The sequence below is a fragment of the Danio rerio genome, chromosome 8, assembly GCF_052040795.2.
Source record: "Danio rerio strain M-AB ecotype USA chromosome 8, GRCz13ab, whole genome shotgun sequence".
NCBI lineage: Eukaryota > Metazoa > Chordata > Actinopteri > Cypriniformes > Danionidae > Danio > Danio rerio.
In genome coordinates this window covers 29,262,243-29,284,150 of record NC_141028.1, presented here as the reverse complement: position 1 = coordinate 29,284,150, position 21,908 = coordinate 29,262,243, and the positions used below count along the sequence as shown (strand labels likewise).

Here is a 21,908-nt window from a genome sequence, read left to right as displayed (position 1 = left end):
GAAGAAACAAAACAGGCCATCAGTTTACTATTCAGGGAGGTTTTGTTGTATTGCGCTCTGTTATGCCTTTTCACATTCTCCAGATTTTCCTTAATATGTACAATATCTTCTGCACATTTGAGAAGACATTAACACAGTAACAAAAGCAAAAGGTGCTCCCCAAATTACATACTATGCTCTATTCTATGCCATTTTGTTATATAAATAGCGTAAGTAGTGCATTCACTGAAAAAACTCAAAAAATTATTAGTTCACTTTAATTACCCGGATGATGCACTTATTCAACCGTTAAACAGAAGTGTGGAATGTTGGACACTTCACGCACTCAACTGCCACTGCTTTGCGCAAGTAGCAAAATGGGAGGAATTATCAGTCACTAAGGTTGGATAACTGTATTTTTTTTTCTATTGTAAAAGCAAACTTCTTTTACGAGAGTGATAATATCACATCTCGATGGTGAATGTGGTTATACTCATGGCAGGCATTATTTGTTAGTTTGGTCATTTATTTCACTAATATGGCAACCGTCAAACGTCACCTGGAAAATGGTTTAAGAGATCTGTTTAGTAAAAAAAGGCCATTATTTTAATGGTCAAAATTCTGTTAATAAGCATGAAGTTTATTGCATTGTTGTGTTTATAAGTTGTGTGAATGACACTGAGCACCGTTTACAGTTTAGAATGTTTCTCTGGTTGTGGGTAAGCTGTTTGTGATGAGCATTGTTTCATCATATGATTATCTATTAACTACCTGTTTTTTGATTTTGTTTTCGTCTGTGTAAAAGAGGTACAATGTGTAGATGTTAGTACATCAAAGCCCTGGTGTTTTAACACAACAAATTAATCATGAGAATTTGAGGAAATGTACATTTCTACCCTGAAAGAACACAAAGTTGGTCTGGAACCTGAATCTAAAAAAAAAGTCTGAATGAGTGAAAGGAGATTAACTTTGATTTAATGCAGTAATTTTAATCCACAGCTTTGGGTTTGAATTATTGGACACGGATCCACTGGGGTGGACAATCACACTTCTCATCAGAGAGCAGATGAATGAGACGGATCCTGCTAGGACTCTTAATGAATCAAGGAGAATGATCTGCCGAGATGAGTCTGTGGAGGATTTTCAGTATCTGTGTGAGAAGGTTTGCGATGTGTGAACGTTCTTCGACAACAGTATTTGTTTTGTTGTTTGTTGTGGTTCAGTGTGCAGAGAAGCCCAGCTAATCAATGGCAGTAAAGCATCCAGGACCAAGCAGGCATAAATGAGCTTTTCAGCTTGCTGTTTTTAACATCTTATTAAGGTCTTTACAGGGTTGCTGACTTTTAACTGATTGATTTCACTTTTTTCCCTCTCTCCCTCAATCTTTCTACTGATTAAGCTCTTACAAAATCACCATAAATTCCTTTAAGAGATTTTTTTGCAGTTATCCTTTTAAAGTCATTTGCATTTTCTCTTTTGCCCACATATACCCGAGGGATGAAACTACTAACTAACCATATATTATAAAATGTATGTGTGAGTTGGTTTGAACCAGTTCTTGCTTTGAGACGACAGTGCTAACCACTGTGCTAGAAAACGTCATCACAATTATTATATTATAATCTAATACCCATCTATTTTTTTTACTTTGTAATGTGCTTCAACATAATACTAGGGACCCCATTATACAATAAGGAGTGTTTGAAATGATTTGTTGCTATTTTCAGACCAATGCAACCCTAATTTTCACGTTTTGTGCCACGTTGATTAAATAGCAAATCCATTTGCGCCACTTTGTAGACTCATGGGTGAGCTGGTCCATAAAGGAGGTGTGTTAAGATGCATTGTTGGCACATGATATTTTAAGAAACTAAAATAGACCGCGCCATTGACCAAGTAAAAGCTGGTCTAAAGTCCAGCGCAGAGCACGTTAGTTATGCAGCTATGCAGGTCCAAGCGCTTAATGCACACAGGATGTACAGCAATACACAAATATCTTTACATATGAAAAAAATTAAGGATTAAAATGCAATATTATTTATTTTTGGTTTTGGAGACACAAGAATAGGATGTGTGTTTGGAAATAAGTTTTTTGAACACACAAAAGTGGAATCAGTCATGCCCACAAAATGCTTTTGCATCATGCACTTTAGACTTTGCATTAAGAACCCTAGATATATACTGCTGTTATAAACCCAGGCTCATTGGAAATATGTGCAAAGTGCTACATTACCGACAATTATGTTTTTTGTACTGTCTTCTTGCAGTTTTTGTTTTCACAAATCCACTAGAGGGTGCTGTGTTTATTTTTGACAATTTAAAATATGTTAGCAAGGCACGTTTTTTCATACATGCTATTTCTTGTAAATCCACCAGGGGCCTCTGTGGACATTTCTGGAAATGTCCTCATCATGCATGTCCAATAAGAACCCCTTCGGGTAATCGTTATACATAATAAACATAGATTGATCTCGTCTGACATACCATTAGTGTTTTCAAAAACAAACTACAATAAAAAAAAACATTATGGGCCACATGCTTCTACTATGGTCTCACACTGCTTTTTTTGGATTTTGTTTTCCCTGATTTCTGAAATCATCCTTCACTGGACTCGTACCTCATTCGACTCTACTTTGCTTCTAGTTTGAGTTGTTTTGTCAAAAAGTGCTTGAATAATTTTTCAGGGTTGTCTGGAGTTTGGTCCATGATGTCTGTGAAAACTAGATTGTCTTTCATACTACGTGCTTGTAAGTCCAAAATGTTTTCTTTCATCGATTTGTTTTCTGTGACCATGGAAGTGAGCTGAGTGGAATGTGCATTAACTGAGTCCTTTAAGAAACTATTATCTTTAGTGAGAGTGTCTTCTTGGAGTTTTTGGAATTCCTTGTGGACAGTTTCTGTTAGTGCTATTTTTGTGAAACACGTGGAGAAAAGTGGGGGGGGAAAACTCACCGAAATTGTTTGCGGTCTAGCAGACAGACAATGCCATTTTGGGTCACACACCAGGTCTCGCAGGTTCTCGAATTATTTAGTCATAAGGTCGCCTCTCTCTGACTACCGGTCACCCCTCTCTGACTACCGGTCACCCCTCTCTGACTACCTTAAAATGCAGCCATATGTACCAGCGAGCACATATTTGTTGGTTAACAAAAATGTAACCCTGGGCACATTTTCTCAATGGGCCTGTGTTGGCTGTTAAGCGGATATATATACTGACTTCTTTCTTTCTTGCTTACAAAGCCTTTTCAGATGCCCAAACAAGACAGTAACACCTGCCTTAAAGTCTCGTCCGGACATACATTAAACACTGGCCAACCCTTCAGAAACACACTGGAATACATTTGGCCTTCCTCCATCTGCTCTGATCTCCACACACACACACTGGACAATGATGCAAGACCATTTCCTTTGATTGAAATTAATTTATTCGTGCCAGCACACTGGTTTTGGCATCTATTAATTTCCCTTTATTAAATTTCACACCTTCACCCTTGAAGTTAATTAAAAGAGTGAGAGAAGAGGGTGCTGTATCACCCAGTCTGCTGTCCTCTCTCTCTCTCTCTCTCTCTTTTCTTTCTTCATTCTCTTCACCTCTTTCTTTGTTTAAACAATCTCCTAATCACATTTAAAACAGTTGCACCACCAGAGTGGCTCCTCTTTGTTACAACTTCATGGACAGCACAATTTTCCTGTCAGAGTTTAACCTGATAGATTCATTTCCATAAACCCTAATCTGTCTTTCTCTTCTCGGCTCCAGATCACAGTCTCAGAGAATTGTGTAGTGATGTCTGAAGGCTATTCGGCGGCTGACGTTTGTTTCACGGCGAGCTGAGAGAGGCCAAATGCAAGTGGATTAGGATTGTTGTGTTATCTTCTCCAAGGACTCTCAGGTATTGTATGTGTGGAGGGAACTCTGACATTCAGCCTGACTTCTGTGCCTCTTTTGTGGCTGAAAGAGAGAGTGTCTGATCCACAGAGTTAAAAATACTCTTTTGACAAATTGTAGGTGGTTATTCGTTGATAAGAAGGTGCATAATGTATTTCTATAGGTGGCCTGTGTCCACTTTAAAATACACACATTCCAACTAGAAATTTAAAGTTGGTAGACAAACTTTATGGTGGCTCGAGAAAGCCCAGTCTGACAGTTTGAAGTAGTTTCAAAGTTTTTAATGATTGAAGTCCTTTTAAGAAGTTTGAAACAGTTGGTAAAAAAAGATCACTACATATATAAGCATGTTTCTAGTGTGGATTGGCATGTTTACTGCTAGGCGGTTGATGGGGTGTTCTGAGTTTTTCCTAAGGCGATGCTAGGGTGTACTGTGTGGTTGCTAACGTGTTGCTAGGGTGTTTGATGTGGTTGGTTAGGTGTTTCTAGGGTGTTTGAGGTGGTTGCTAAGGTGTTGCTGGACAGTTGCTAGTGTGTTCAGAGTGGTTGCCAGGTTGTTCTGTTTGGTTGCAAAAATGTTGCTAGGCACTTGCTAGGGTGTTTAAGATGGTTGCTAATGCATTGCTAGGGTGTTCTTTTTGAGTGCTAAATGGTTGCTAGGGTGTTTAAGGTGGTTGCTAAGGTGTTGCTAGGGTGTTGTAAGTGATTGCTAAAGTTTTGCTAGGTGGTTGCTAGGGTTTCTGAGTGTTTGCTAAGCAGCTGCTAAAGTGTTGCTAGGGTCTTTTGACTGGTTGCTAAGGCATTGCTAGGCAGTTACTAGAGTGTTGAGATTTTTTAGTGGTTGCTAGGCGGTGGCTAAAGTGTTCTAGGTTGTTGTTAATGTGTTGTTAGGTGGTTGCTAGAGTGTTCTGAGTGGTTGCTAGGTGGTTGCTAAAGTGTTGCTATGTGGATGCTATGGTGTTCTGAGTGTTCTGAGGGCTGCTAAGGTGTTGCTAGGGTCTTTTTACTGGTTCCTAAAGCGTTGCTTGGCTGTTCAAGTGGGTCGCTAAGGTGTTGCTAGATGATTGCTAGGGTGTTCTGAATGGTTGCTAAGGCGTTGCAGGGTGATTGTTTGGGTGTTCTAGGCAATTGCTAGGGTTTCTGAGTGTTTGCTAGATAGATGCTAAGGTGTTGCTAGGGTCTTTTGACTGGTTGCTAAGGCATTGTTAGGCGGTTTCTAAAGTATTTTGGTTTAAGTGGTTGCTAGGTGGTTGTTAGGGAATTCCAGGACATTAAAGTGTTGTTAGGTGGTTGCCAGGGTGTTCTGAGTGGTTGCTAGGTAATTGCTAAGGCATTGCTATGTGGTTGCTAAGGTGTTCTGAGCAAATGCTAAAGTGTTGCTAGAGTGTTCTAAAGGTTTGCTAGGCGGCTGTTAAAAGGTTGTTAGGGTCTTTTTACTGGTTGCTAAGGCATTTTTAGGCGTTTGCTAAAGCATTTTAATAATTAGTGGTTGCTAGGGTGTTCCAAGTTGTTGGTAATGTGTTGTTAGGTGGTTACTTATGTATTCTGAGTGGTTGCTAGGCAGCTGCTAAGGCATTGCTATGTGGTTGCTAGGATGTTCTGAGTGGTTGCCAAGGCAGGGTGATTTATGTGGTTGCTAAGGTGTTGCTAGGCTATGCACATATTAGGATTTATTATTATAAAAAGTACTTTTTAAAAATCTCTGTTGAGCACTTAGGTTGGGTTTGTAGCTCTGTAATGTTAATCTACTAACACATGTAAGCTCTTTAGTCACAGTAGTTTTTCTAATGCTAAAATATAATTATTTTTGTTGGCAGGAATTTTCAGATTTTCTGGTTCGCATGAAAGGCAGAAAAATAGTAATACAAAATTGAAATATGTATATGTATTTTAATATATATATTACAGCGCAAAATTGTATTGTGTTTTACTATATAACTGCTCCCTACTATTCTTTTGTGTTTCTAAAAAAAACAAATAAATTAATTAATTAAAGGTTGGAAACTGAGACATTTTAATGCAATTTTAAGGTTTAAATAACCTGAAGTAACAAAAAAAAAAAAAAAATACAAAAAACTGTTATGACTTTTGTCATATGATTTTTACAGTTTGGTGGAACAAAAAAGGATGCATAATAAGTTTGTCAAAAACAATTAAAAAAAGGAAAACAATAAAGTCTTTGTGCCATTTTTATCATTAATGTTTCAACTTTTGTTTACTAATTGTCTATTATAGACACTGATTGCACTTTAGTTTGTCACAATGCATCCATTTAACTACTGGCTTATTGACTGCCCATTATTAAGATATTCACACTACATTAACACTTATAAAGTACTGTATGCTTTTCTTTTACATCCCTAATCCTACCAAATACAGTACTTAAACCCTACTATTACCTTACTAACTAATCAAAATATATGTCATATGCACTTGATTAAATTGCAAAACATGTCTTTTTCACCAAAAAGCCCTTACAAATGAGGATAAGATCAGGCACAGGTCAAGATTTATGTGAACTTTGAGTGTTTACCATGTGGTCAGTTGGGCATTTTGTATGTCTCAGCCCTTTGGTCACATAGTCAAGAAAGACACAAAATAGAAATCTGCTCATTCCTGCTCTGAAGCTTTTCTTCACTGGCTACTGCTCTCTCTTTGGTCTCACATGTAACTTTATTTAACATTTAAACTGGTTACAATTAATATCATATCTTTTTGTTATTTTATGTTTAATTATTTTATACAGCTATTTTACGACTAATTCAGTTGTAACCATAGAAAGTTGTTGTCATTCAATCATTTCATTTTCATGTATTTGTGTTTCTTTTTTTTTTTAATTTAACATCAAAACTTAATTGCTCCATATTGAAATACAATACAGTCACATATTAGCAACGCTCCTCCACGGTTTTAGCTGTTCTAACTGCCCTTATTTCTGTATAAGATTGCAGAAGGATGGTTTGACTAGAAATGTATATACTGATAACATTTTAGTAATTTGGCAAAACTACAGTTTGAATGCTGTAGTTAAAATCCCATTCTAACAATAAGCACCAAATTTATAGTTTCTTGAGCTAAAACTCTTAGTTAATAGTTTGTTAACAGCATCAATTGTAAAATAAAATAAAGTGATACCAAGACACAAGTGTTTCTCTCAATATGAACATTTTAAACAAAGAATATAAACAACAAAAGACAAAATACATTTCCATACCTGTTAAAAAAAAAAAAAAAATCAGAGGAATGACTCAACACTGCTAATATATATGATGTGTACTGTATGTGGAAAAGAGCACATGTGATCTCCGGCCTAAACAGCACGGCAACAGAAGCGTCAGTGATTTTCAGTTGGGAGTGAAGAACCTCATAACACATCTGCAGAACCAATGAAGGGGAGAATGGAGACAGAGCTGAGAGGCACTTTACCCACGATACCCTGCTTCTGCTGCCCATCTGCTTCCACTCGGGGTAATGGAGTGTTATAGGGCAGTGGTGGCCATTAATTCTGCATGGACAATTTAACATCCAAACCAAAGCAGGCGATCAAAATGGACAATTTTGGTTTCTACTCTATACAAGAAATTGGTTTTGTGAAATAGATTTTTTAGATAAACTTTTTTTTTTATGCTCAGGTCAAAACAATTTGTATTAATAAAAGCTTTTGTGGCTTGTGTTATTGACCAATTAAAGACACTTTTACACAGCCAATCAAACATCATATCTCTTTGGTGTCTTTTTAATTGCATTTAGGATAGCTAAGGTCAAAATGTTATTCGATAAATATAGTTTAATAGTGGATAGTACCGTTTATTGGAAGAGAGAGAAGGGTAGATGAAAATAATTTGGACAGTTAATGTGTCCCTTTTAAATTAAAAAGCTAACTAAAGTAAAAAACAATAACCTTTAAAATAAATATCATGAAATCATGGTAAGATTTATAAATCTTGATAAGATTTAGAAGATTTAACTTCATACCCTTTTCACTATACTAATATACTTTACACACTATTTACATACACACACACACACACACACATACATATATATATATATATATATATATATATATATATATATATATATATATATATATATATATATATATATATATATATATATTAGTGCTGTCAATCGATTAAAAAAATTAACTAATCAATCGCACCTTTTTAAAAAAATTAATCGCGATTAATCGTATTTAAAATACTGAAACTTGTAATTTTGCAGTTAAATGTAAAATTAATGTAAACGCAATAAAAATAAATTTAAATTCAAAATATAATTGTTTAATAGAATTTTTGTTTAACTTGTAAATCAGATTTCTTCATGTAAACAACATACCCACAATAAACCATCAAGATCCTGGCTTGACAGCCATATTTATTACAGAAATTAAAACACAGGCATGTTAATGACATTTAAATTTCAAAACAATCAATGTCAATAAAGAAAACATTGATTTCCATGTTGGATTCTAAGTGGACTGCAAAAAAATGCCAAAATACAGGAATTGCAGATATGGAAAATGAAAAATTATAATAATAAACTATAGAATACAAACTGTTGCACTCATTGTAAAGTTTTATTGCTGTGAGTTGAGAACATTAATTATAGAGTAGAAACAATTTTGCTTAATCCTCCTTTACATTCATCCAGTTGCTAAGACTAGGAGTATCCCGCAAGTGCACAGAGACTCCCAAATGCCCGCAAATGAATGATAATTTCTTGCAAACCGGTCATTAAATACATTGCACACCCCTCTCGACCCTACTCAGAAACGTTGCTCACTCCACCCCTGACACAGACAGACACACACAACGCGCTGCAGACGTTTTGGCCCCAACGGCCTTCTATACTGGAGCGACTCCCCTCAGCTCAGATTCAACACGCATGATCACGTTCATCAAATTTGTTAAGCGTCCTAAACTAAGCGTCCTAAAGTATTTCACAAGGATTCTGACACAACAACGCGAAGCATACGCTTTCGTTGTGTTTAATGAGGAAACACACTAAACTTGGAGGGCTCATGCTGAAAGGCAGAGTAATGCCCTGTCTTTGACAGCTCGCGACTTCACCAGACGTTCTGAGTACATTTACATAAGACACCAATACTCCGATTGTAATATGATTAAGATAATACTCTTATTAAAATTCTACCATGTAGCCTTAAAAGGAACCTTACCTTAAAGGAACATCGAGTCACGAAATGCGGAGGATTTTCTTTCTGTTCGCCATGCGGTATCAACTTACAACAGATGTCGAAAGTTAAAAATGAAACACCTGAAATTGCATGAAACTCTGGATAACTTGTGATGCAACTAATTGTTTTATACTGGAACATGCCTTCAAAAAGTGCTTCCTTGTTCTTATTCACATTTATTGCATGTTGAACACACGTCCACCACAACAGGAAGTAAAAAAAAATCTGAACTGCGTTAATTGCGTTAATTTTTTTTTAATTATTTAAAATTAATCGCATGCGTTAACGCATTAATTTTGACAGCGCTATATATATATATATATATATATATATATATATATATATATATATATATATATATATATATATATATATATATATATATATCGAATAACATCCTCAAATTAAGTGAAATTTGCAAGCATATTTATACTGATGTAAGGTGTCATGGTGTCTTGTACTTTTATTTTGAAATTTAGTCTTATCTTTGTATGTGTGTCATGTATTAATTGGTTGATTTAGTCATGTGTCTGGTTTCTCTTTGGTTGTTTCATGTCATGTGATCCTTACTGTTTGATATATATATTTTCATGTTTCCTTGTTCTCTATCTATCTATCTTTGTTTGCGTAACCTCTGTTGGTGAGTTTGTTTTAACTGTCAAGCCAGGGGGAAAAGCGAGACTCCATGAAACACTCAAAGCAAATGTGTCGAAGCTTTAAACGTTTCGAAACCCATCTCTACAGTGACACCTAGTAGTAATTTTTTTTATTTATTGCTCTGGAACAGCTTCAGCAAAGAAACAGTTTAGCAAATAGAGATAATAAACTTCACGCTGTAGAGTTGAGGTTTTAAGTGATTTAGTGAAATCATTTGAATTAGTTTTTTACTTATTGATTTCAATAACTTAATTGCATGGAACATGAAATACAATATTCACAAATTTAGGAATGAAGTATGTTCATGCTGAAGCTGTAGCAGCATCATGGTTCAGGATCTGTAGAGCTGCACATCGAAGATTGCTCTTCAGCGTTTGGACTCTCAGTGATTATTAAACCACACTGAACTGAGCTAAACTGATCTGAACTTAAACTCTGAAAACTGAACTACACTGTTTCAATTTACAATTTACTTTTGATTTTTTATGTGACGCTGCTTTGACAATCTACATCGTAAAAACTCTATACAAATAAAACTGAATTAAATTAAATCATGGCGAATACATGCATAATATTATGAGAAAAAACATCTGTTTATAGATGACATAGACTACTTCTGATTATCGCATGAACTGTAACATTAAATCAACTACTTACCATGGGGGTTTCCCAGAGATGGGTTGCGGCTGGAAGGGCATCCGCTGCGTAAAAACTTGCTGGATAAGTTGGCGGTTTATTCCGCTGTGGCAACCCTGGATTAATAAAGGGACTAAGCCGACAAGAAAATGAATGAATGAATGACTTACCATGGGTTCTTCTGTGACAATTGTCCTTGGTGTGAATGAGCCTTTAACTATACTCCCTACAGTCAGTAAATACCTTTAAATAAAGGTCCAGATCACATGTCACTTTTACAAACATTACATTTCCTGTTGGTAGTGGTATTCAACAAGAAAAAAAAAACATACAAAGCATTTGGCCTGTCCAGCCTCATTTAAATAATTTGTTACCCTGCTGTTATTCATAAATTCAGAATATCCCCAAGACTAATTCTGTGGGATGGGGTGAAAAATGGGTCACAGACCGAAAAAAATAAAAAGGTTGACATCTTCTGCGTTAACTGCTAGACCACAGCTCTAATGAGCCAATGTAATCCATTATAATAAAGACAACTCCGTAGGAGAGTCCTCAAAGATAAAGCTCATCTTTAGCGCTTTGTGTTTTTTGGCGATGCAGGCATGATGAATCATCTCTCTGATCTGCGTAACCTCCTGACTTCTGCAGCCTGGATCATGGCAGAAGATTAAGCAAAGAAACAGCAGAGGTGAGGAGGTGAAGCTAGACGTGGTTTAAATACGACAACACAAATTATACCATAGTTACGAGTTTAATCACGTGGATGATTGCTAATTGCTGTGACATTTGTATGTTTATAATCTGTTTTCTCTCAGTTTAACTGCGGTAACTGCTATACGGGCTGTCAGCAAGGACTAAGACGGTCTGATCAAACTCTGACTCTGAGGTATTCCGGAGAGAGCGAGCGCATGGAGGGACCCTTTGATATCAGAGCTGGGTAATCCACTTTTTTATTCCTCTGTCATGTCTTCATCCCTCCGCCAAAGTGCCCTTTCATTAACCTTTGACTCTTCCTGCCATGGCGTTTGAAGTGCTTGGTCTTAAGTGGGCTTATCGCTCAAGTCATTGCTTTTTTTCTTCCATTCTCTCACACACGCACATCTTTTTTTTTCTGAAAGTATCACTTTCTCACAGGTCTGTTAAAGGGCACAGGTTAGAAAAACTGTCATGACTCTAAACCTGTGTAGTCAGACTTCTCTCTTATATAGCTATTGTTAATTATTCAGTTCAACTTTTTTTATAATAGTTTTTTTTAATATTTTTTATTTACTTTTTATTTGAGGCCTGTGCCTCAGTTGGTGAAATAGTGGAAAAGCATCTGGTCCATCATGTCAAGTTCTTCTGAACCAATGATGCAAGGTAGTTTTTGGAAGCCACTAGACTGGAATATGGTAGTAGGAGAGGTGAGGTGGACACTGCATTGATAGAGCCATGGCTTAGCTGTTCGTTCATGCGATTCAGACTTGCTGAGATGTGGTACTTTTAGTAGGAGATGGCAATTTAATCCAATTCAATTCAAGTTTATTTTTTTAGTGCTTTTCCAACATATGCTCATTCTGAAAACGTAAACCTATATGCATTTCTGGAGATCTAGAATTATGTAGTTAGAACCATGTATGGTTGCATTTCATCTTTAAAACGAACGCTACAGGGCAGTATGATGCTGTACCTTTTCTCGCTTACCAGCTTTTTAGAATACTGCGGTTGGGTTTGTGGAAGGGAGTGGGTGGATTAACCCTTGCTTTTTAAAACACTAATGGTTGGGTTTAGGGAAGGGGGAAAGTGGGGGATTGGTCAGTTGGTCAGTCAGTAAGTCAGTCAGTCGACTGCGACTTCTGGTGGATTTATGGGAGAACAGCCTCATCTGTAGATTGCTTCAATTTTACAGCTGTTTAGGGACAGGCTTTGCAATGGTCTTAATTGACCATTACCAGTTTCTAAATAAAAATTAACCACTTTCACTGTGACGTATGGGGTGCCTCAAGGATCAGTTTTAAGTTATTTGCTGTTTAAAATACACATGCTACTCCTGACATTATTGAAGTCTTAAAGTTCTTAAGGGCACCTATGATGAAAATCATCTTTTGGAAGCTGTCTGAACAGAACTGTGTGTAGGTCTAGTGTGTCCACAGTCATATTGGTGTAGTCTTTTGTTTTTTTTCCTGACATTAAAATAGCATTCAAATCCTATTATAAGGCCCACCGCAACGTGACATAAGAATGCGGTTTCCCCACCCACCAAATTGATTGACAGCAGTGTATTAATATATCTCATGTTTGTAATGAATTACAGCGATTTTACCGTCTTTGCTTTATCACCACAGCTGCATGCCAGTGCAATTATAAAAGAAGATGCTTAAATCTTGATTTGTGGACATTAAATCAGGTTTAATTTGTACGTTAACATAACGCATGTCCATACAGTAGAGGATACTACATGTATCCTGTCACTTTTGCTGTGCAAATCAGTGCAAAGTTAAATGTGGCGCATCTGAGCCAGAGACTGAGGCACACTCTGACAAGCACGTGGGAACAGTGAGTGAAGAGAACTAGCATTAAATACACAGGCAACAAAAACAGCTGCATTGTGTTCAGAGCAGAAAATTCCAATATTCTGAAAGGTATAATAAATGATCTGATGGGTGTTTTGAGCTGAAATTTTACAGACACACTATGGAAACACAAAAGTCATATCCTTAATCTTGAAAAAGAAGTAAAAATAGATGCCCTTTAAAGTTGTCAATGGTTAGCTTCATCCCTCACAAATCTTGGGTCTCATCAATGGTGCTGCACAATCTCTAGAGGCCTCAGGATGGGCATCACCAGGTGGAAACAGAGAACAAAGAAAATAATTAGCGTAGCTGCTGTTCATAATGTATTTGAACAAAAGATATTAAATGCCAATGTAAAAATAAAAAATATAAATATAAAAGCAAACATAGAAAACAAACAAACAAATAAGGCTTAGAAGTATTTCCAACACATAGAAGCAATTCTAAAATCACGCCTCTGTCTTTTATCAATAATTTCCTGACTCTTCCCTACAGACACACACTAATCAAGACAAAAAAGAAAAAAAAAGAAAGAATAATAAGAGCAATAAGCCACTGTACAACAGTAAGAGAATGAGCCGTTTGACATAGTTTTACTTTCAGCTTAAAAAAAATGACCTTAGCGATTCATCAGCAGAACGTTAATTTCTCATGGGATAACACTTGTGGAATGTGTAATCTTTGCACAGTACTGTATTAAGAACCAGCACAGCGGAACAGAGGATAAAATTCTGAATAGAAAGTAGGAGGAGAAGGAAGTGGAGTGAAACTGTTAGGACAGGTGGATAAAGATGGTAGAAGCCTCAGGAGGAAGCTGGATTAAGAGGGTATAGGGGACACTGAACAAGTCAGGAATCACCATTTTGCGACCTTTTTTAATTGCATTAATTTACATATTTCCTAATTAACACATGATATGCTGAAAAGTGAACATCTCAGGAGCAAAATGTGAACAAAACGGAGTTTGCCAACATATTAAATATTAATTATTATTATTATTATTATTATTATTATTATTAATGATATTTTAATTGTTAATATTGTTGTTGTTGTTGTTGTTGTTGTTATTATTATTATTATTATTATTATTATTATTGATATTGTAATTGTTAATATTGTTGTTATTATTATTATTATTATTATTTTATTGTCTGTTGGTAAATAGACAATAATATTAGATAATAATTTGTGGCCTAGGTGATTTATTTATTTATTTATTTTATTTATTTATTTTTTCAGATTTTTTTTCAAATTTTTTTTAAAGTTTTTATTGCAGAGAGATACAATTCACAGCATCTGTATATGACATGTCACTTTTACCGCTTTTCAGTTTAAATTCTCCTATAAGGGATCAAAGAGGAAACAAATTTCTTAATGACAGTGACAGAACAACACATTGCTATGCCTGATTTTACATCATCCTTATCAAAAACTATACAGAAGAAATAAAATAACACATTTGTGGTGGACTAGGTTTATACCAGCACCTAGTAATGGCTTTTTTTACTTGAAGCAAGGATCCCTCTGTACATAAATTAGTTTTTCTTTCCAAGGAATTTATTGATAGCATAGCCAAATAAAGTACCTCAAAGCTGAAATCAATTGAAGTATTTAAGATATTTTATAAAATGCCATGCATCCCTTTCCAAAAAAATTCTAATATTAGGACATACCCAAAATGTGAGAGAATGGTTAGTATCCTGTAATCCGCAATGCCTCCTACTATTTAAGTTCCCATAAAATGAAGGAAAAATGGAAAAGGAAAAAAAAAAAGAATATTTCTCCAGCAAAAATCTCTTCAATACAAAGAATGGGAAGTATAGCCCATTATAATTTACATATATTTAGCCAATCCTCATTGCTTTTATTGTCAAGTAATTGCGCAGGGCTATAGCTACTAAACATGTAATATAATTGCACATAACGTCACCTTTTAATCCAAACAGATTCTTGTGTTTGGATTTACACAAATCTAGTAAAGTTGTCATTTTGTAAAGTTGGATCTTTGAAATTGCATTGCAAATGTTTGCATTTTCAGGCTGTCTGAAGTAAAGAAAGTAAAGAAAGAAGTTCAATAAGGATTTAAGTGATAAGGAATTTTTGTAAGGACAAAAAGTTATATTTTTTTATTAAGTTCAGCAGGGACACAAGCCTGCCACATTGTTTAATATATATTGGCTAGTTTTGAAAGCGAAATCTGTGTGAGCTGTGTTTCCTACCATACATTGCTAGTTTGTTGACAGTAAAAATAAATTGGCAAAATACAATTTTAAAATTGTGTGTGTGTGTTCATCGTATCTGGCAATATACCTAAAGGAATAATAATTCTGACATGGTTAAGGTGTTTAGGAATGGACAAAACAACATTTCAGATGTTTTACAGTGCGTTCAGCCTGCTTGTTTGTCCATTCATATACATTTTCATCACATGATCTCTTATAACAAAATCACATGAACCACAGCTAATGGTAGAGCTAATTGGTGAATGGGGATGATTGGGAGGCCATGGGTAAAGGGCTTATGGCGTGAATTTGGCCACAACACCAAGGTTACACCCTTACGCTTTACGAGAATTGCCATTGATTTTTAATGACCACAGAGAGTCAGGACTTCAGTTTAATGTCTCATCCTAAAGAAGGGAAGAAGAAAGAAGGTGCACAAAAGACTGTAAAGTTTATTTTGTTGAAAAAAGCAGTGTGTTCATTTGTTAAGATGCTGCAAGTTTGGGTGTGTGTATTCAGCACTGATATGGTTCCAACATCTGTTGTGTCTCTGTGGAGGTGTTAAATTTATCTCTGTTACGAAACACTGGAGAAACATACACTTAGAAAAAAAGCTAGTGTTTACCAGCTGCTTTAGTGCTGTTCACTAACTATACTTTTTTTCTGAAAATGACTCTTTGTTTTCAGAATGTAACTGTGAAGCCAGAATGGATACATTTCAGGTTTTTAATTCATCTGTTTGGTTCATCTAAACCGCAGCATTCGCATTCAATACTTCTGTATTCAGTATGCACACTCACGCGCACACACTTCAAGGCCTTTCTGTCAGCTACTATAACATTTGCATCACACTTGGACAGCTACTGTACACCCACCCATACATGATCGCATACTGTGTGCTGTCTCTCTTTCTGTCTCTGTGTGATATTACCTCACTGTAATCCCACCTGAATGGCACACAGATGGATTTAATTAAACCTATTAAGGTTTAACTGAATTGACAACCAGTGATCAGACTGATGTATGATATAGCCGTTCAAACCACTTACAGTAGTCAGAAATGCATGTATTGTACATCTCAGACATACTGTAAGCAGTGGTGAAGAGTAATGAGAATCATATTCAAGTAAAAGTACCAATTTTTGTCAAAAATGTAGAGTAAAAGCAGCTTTTGTAAAAATTATTAAAGTATGAGTAAAAGTAGCTCTTTTTAAAAGTACTCAAGACTAGTGAGTAGTGAGTAACGAATATTACGCTGTGGAAGGTTAAGGCATTTGCATGCTGTGTGCACGTGCATGCGCACGCACACGTAATAACGTAACATTCTGTAGTGCATTTAGTTATTGTTTAAGGCCATTTGGTGATTTCAGTCATCATACAGTAGGCATTCATCATCTTCTCATCAGTCTTTTGGTCACTGTGTGTAAAAATTTTCTTTTTGGACACTTTAAATGCTTCCAAACGGTTTGCTGTATTTATATGGAACCCATGTCTAGAGGTTGCTTGATTTGATGCGATTTATTTCTATGAGATATTTGATTGAACAGGAATCACAGGTCTGATTTTTTTTCTACTCAGCCATCCCTATAGAGAAGAAAATAAAGTAGTGACTGCAGTTTATTGGAAAATATAGTGGAGTTTTAAAATTACTTGGTAAATTCAACATAAACTCATTTTGAAAGAGTAGCCCTATATACATTTCTGGAGATTGTGAGTTAAGTAATCAGAAGTGTGTATGTATGCATGTATGTTCATGAGAATATGGTCAAATCTAAAAATGTGGTAAATATCAGACGAGGGCTTTTCTTTTTCTGGATTGATTTTTAAAACTGACGGTTGAGTTTAGGTAAATGGGTGGGTACTGGTCAATCGGTGCTTTTGAAAACACTATTGGTTGGGTCTAGAGGAGGAGGACGGTGGGTCAGTTGATCGGTCAGTCAGTCAGTCAAGCAACGACCTCTGGTGGATTTACACAAAAACAGCCGGCGCAAATGGCACTCTCAAAAGAAATTTGAGATCCCAAAAAGCATACACAGCACCCTCCAGTGGAGTCGTGAAAACTAAAACTGCAACAAAGAAAAGTACTTTCTGGGACGTATTTTGCACTCTTCAGAAATGTATATAGTGGTACGTTTTCAGAATAAGCCTGGATTGAGTAAATAACAAGTCCTGAACAAGGATGAGTAATAAATAAGTAATTTATAAAATAAGTTTTTATTTTTGGATAAACTTCCTTTAATTCCTTAAATCATATCCCATAAAATAAATATTATGCTGGTAGCACAATCTGTTATTGTTTAATGGGGTATTTCAATGTGAGCACAAATCAGGAAGGGTTTACTGCTGTTACACCGTTTTTGTCAGTACACCTATTAAATAAAGAGCCTTTTTTTAAAGTGTTTTTTTTTTTAACTAATACAACATTATTGTAATGTGTTACCTAAACTATTTTGTTGCTGATGGGTCATAATTTGTATCTATTTATTTTGGTGGTTCATTCAGCTGTATTCAATAAACACTATGCTGAAGGAAAATAAATGAATAATGCATTTATTTATTTATTTATATTTAATGTAAATTTATCTGTGAGCTGTGTTTCCTATCATATGTTCCTACACTTGATATTAAGAATAAACTAGCATAATACATTTGGTAAATTTAGAATTTTAAAGGCTGTAATGAACAACTAATCTTTAATTGGGAACACCTTGTTAGTTTTCAGTTTTATGTGGCTTTCAATTAATCATTACTGAATTGAAAGTCTGAAAAATAAACTTATTTATTTTTGCATTATTTTTTATAGACTTGATATTGTTTTATAGTAAAATAGTAGTGTGACAGGTGATGCATTTAGTCACAAAATCCACACATACTATAGGGTGTCACAGGAGATGCATTTGAAGTGTGTATTACTACCAGGTGTAAATGGCGAGCCATATCCCTTATCTCACCACTTGAGCTCTGCTCACCCGAGACTAATGTTAATGCCAAGCATGACACTTATAAGACATTTACACTCTTATAACAATCTTTAATGAACCACACGTATCATCTATGAAAATTGTCCTCCTCCTGACGCTGGTTTATAATGGTGCAATGTTGGTACAGGCCTCTTGAGAGTGGATCAGAGATGTGGGTAAGGATTCCTGTAAAAATGAGCAATATATTTATTTCATAGCATCATATTATACTAGCAACTAAAATAGCTCTCAAATAAATACAGTTTAAAAAAAATGTAGACCACTTGAAGATTTATTTTGAATGCTTGTTAGATGCAATTTCCTATGTTTACACCAAGTGCAATTCAGACTTTTCGTCAGGAAAAGAAATTAACTGAAAATTAATCGGCCTTTCAGAATTCTGCAGGGATATTATATTTGCTTCAGTAAATCGAAGGAAGGACTGGAACATGGAATTACCCGTGTCTGTACACATAATAACATGATTCATTTCAGCAGATTAGCTGTGAGTGGAGGGTAATTGTACGCTTGTGTTTCTCAGCAGGTGGAGATCAGTAAAATAGTGATTCACTCTCTCAGGCTCTCAAAGAACTAGCAGTGTTCGGACCAAAAATTACACCCCTTAGACTGTGTTGACAACATAGATTTAAGATATCAGTTTGGATGTTATAAAGTCCACATATAGAGTATGCTGAGTGCAATTGGATATAATATTTTAATGGGAGATTTGAAGAGGAGCACAAATATAGTATATGATCATCATCATCATAGTATATGACATCATAATCTATGTTTAAAATTGCCTACAATCTTCAACCTTTAAACTCTGCTTACCACAGTGCTCTGACCTTTGTTACAGGCTAACGTAGACTAACTCACCATTATGAACTGTATGCCAAAGCTGAGTGGCCTTCTCTGAATGTAAGAAGGTTCAGAGCTCTTCTAGGTCTGGCGCCTTTATACCCATGTCCCCTTCTTCATAGGTGAAAAAGCCAGTATGCCCTATGTTATTAATCATTTGACTGTTCCTTGGGTTCGAACTGAAAAAGGGAAGCAAGCCTTTAGTCATGCCATCCCCTCATCCTGGAATACTCTTCGGTCTGAATGAAAAATATCTGAGCTCATCCCAATTATATAATTTTGCTCCAGCCTTTATAACTAACAACAACAGTCCATTTCTCAATGTATGTGTTTTTAACATTGTGTAATGTGGTATAGCTGAATAACTAAACTATATTTGCATATTATCTTTAAATTAAATGTATTTATTTATTTATTTAATTATTTATTTTCCACACAGAAAGTCGTGTGATTTGGCCAGGTCACTCTTGTTAATGAGACCTTGATCTCAATCAGTTTTTAATCTGGTTACACACACACACACACACACACACACACATATATGTGTGGTGCCAGGACCGCATAATAAGTCCTTGCTTAGAAGATTAAAACGGTGTGATTTCTAACTACAGCTGATCAAATGATTAAACTGGTAAGTGATATTCTAAGTCGATCTTTCTCTTTTGTATTGATTGCAACTATGCAGTTCATTTATAAGCACAGTGCCTATTTTAATACAGTTACTTTCCTATCCTGGTTCTCAACAGTGTTATTCAGAGAACTTACCCCTGACCACTCCCTCAATATCACAAACACAACAGCAGTCTGGTAGTGATTACGCTGCTTTTTTGCTCATGTCATGTTATGTGTGTGTGTGTGTGTGTGTGTGTGTGTGTGTGTACACACACACACACACACATATACATACATACATACATACATACATACATATACAGTTGAGGTCAGAATTATTACCCCCTCTTTGAATTTTTTTTTCTTTTCTTAATTATTTCAAAAAAGATGTTGAACAGCAAGGAAATGTTCTCAGTGTGTCCATAAATATATCGACAGTATGTCGATAATATTTTTTCTTCCAATTAACCTAGTTAAGCCTTTAAATGTCACTTTAAGCTGTATAGTGTCTTGAAAAATATCTAGTAAAATTAGAGTTATTAGAGATGAATGATGAAAACTATTATGTTTAGAAATGTGTTGGAAAAAATCTTCTATACTTTAAACAGAAATTGGGGAGAAAAAAGAAACAGGGGGGATAATAATTCTGACTTCAACTGTATTTATATTTTAAAAAAGCCTGACATGAATATTGCCAAAAAAGGCTTCCTGATTGAAAATAAATGCAAGTAAAATAATTGTATATTTGTTTTATATGATTGTAAGTAAATCCAATTTTATTATAAAGGATTATAAAAAAAAATCATCTTGACCAATTTATTTTATTACATTATTGCTTATAAAAAATAATGTACATAATCAATGGCACAATAAATTGTTTAGAAGAGCCCTTAAAAAAACTTTATACATTATAAAGTTTAAAGAAATAACAAAGTAATACATTATACTGTTTATAAAAATGTTTAGATTTAGGTTTTAATAATTTTTTATTTTTCATCAAAGTAAAAGAATCCTGATAATAATAATAATAATAATAATAATAATAATAATAATAATAATAATTTTGCTATAATATTTGTTGTTTTGAGTTTCAATAATATCTTTTAAGCTCCAATAAGTTATTTTAGCATTTTTAATTTCTAACTTAATCCGTTTTTTATTACATAGTGTAAATAATTTAGAGCCATGGGTCGTCCTGTGGTGCACACTCACACCTGAGGAAACAGGCAACAAATTAGCCAGTGTTTATAAGTAAGGTCTCCTGTGTAACAGCTGTCCAGATGTTTCCCAGCCTGGCCTGAGCCTCTTAACCACCGCAGAGACACCTGGCCACACTGCCCGCACTCTCTGGCCATATGTCAATGCGCAAACACACATACACACACATATCTATGCCAGCTCAAATGCACCAACATAAATAATGGAGCAATCTGCTGCAACAAATCTGTGGTTTGCTTGTCTTGCCTTACAGTGTATTTATAACGCTATTGTATATGAAACTTCAGTCACTTTACACACATCATTTTGTTGAGCATATGTATGTCAATATAAAGACCCATACAGTATATCTTGAATTTATTTAAAATGCAGTTAGAATGCACATAAATATGACTATATAACTGATTTGCATGAATATTAGTTGAAGATGAAGGTGACCGCTGTACAAGCTGTGAAGGTGATTAACCATGCTGTTTGACATGAGTGCTGCTATTTGATCCTCCGATCACATTTTACAACAACAAAAATGCATTCCTACAAGCATTCCCTTCCACTAATGCAATTGAACCCTGTCAGAGAGAGAGAGAGACGTACACAAAAACACAGATTTCAGTATCAACCTTAGCGCACCTCACTTTAATCAATTCTAATCTGACTTAGAGTAAAATATGATTCATACGTCTCCACGGCAACCTGACAGCTGTGCATGGAGGTAGATGTAATTCAAAATCTAGCGGATCAGAGAAAGCAGGTTCGCTTACTAACTCAATGCACTATTAACACTGCAGAAATGCTTTTACTTGGTGTTTTTGTCTTGTTTACAATTATTAATATATCTAAAAATATGTGCATTTAGATGCATCTCACAATGTTCTGTTGATTGTCATCATTGTTTGTTTATATAAGGGAATCGTATTTATCATCGGATATGTTTTCAGTTTATTGCATTTGTGTTTGTACAATGTTATTATTAGCAGTAGTAGTAGTAGTATTTATTATATGCATATTTCTATTTGTTTTAATAAAAACACGTTTAGAATTGTCCACCTGTCTGGTTTTGCAGATGTACTGTATTGATCACTATTTGGGGCATAGGACTAGGATGTGTGTTTGGATATAACACATATA

The 21,908-nt window shown here is 35.2% G+C and overlaps 1 long non-coding RNA gene across 2 annotated transcripts in view; it reads left to right on the top strand.

Annotated features, from left to right (window-relative positions):
* The window catches only part of LOC137490330 (uncharacterized), a 144,308-nt gene that overhangs the window by 11,699 nt on the left and 110,701 nt on the right, over nucleotides 1-21,908 (top strand). Inside the window, exons 1-3 of one of the 2 annotated variants that reach the window (XR_015498003.1) lie at nucleotides 9,599-9,702; nucleotides 10,956-11,043; nucleotides 11,171-11,292. This is a non-coding gene — a long non-coding RNA (uncharacterized LOC137490330). Of the gene's footprint in view, nucleotides 1-9,598; nucleotides 9,703-10,955; nucleotides 11,044-11,170; nucleotides 11,914-21,908 lie in introns of those variants that run through there. The other variant, XR_015498004.1, reaches the window with a different exon arrangement.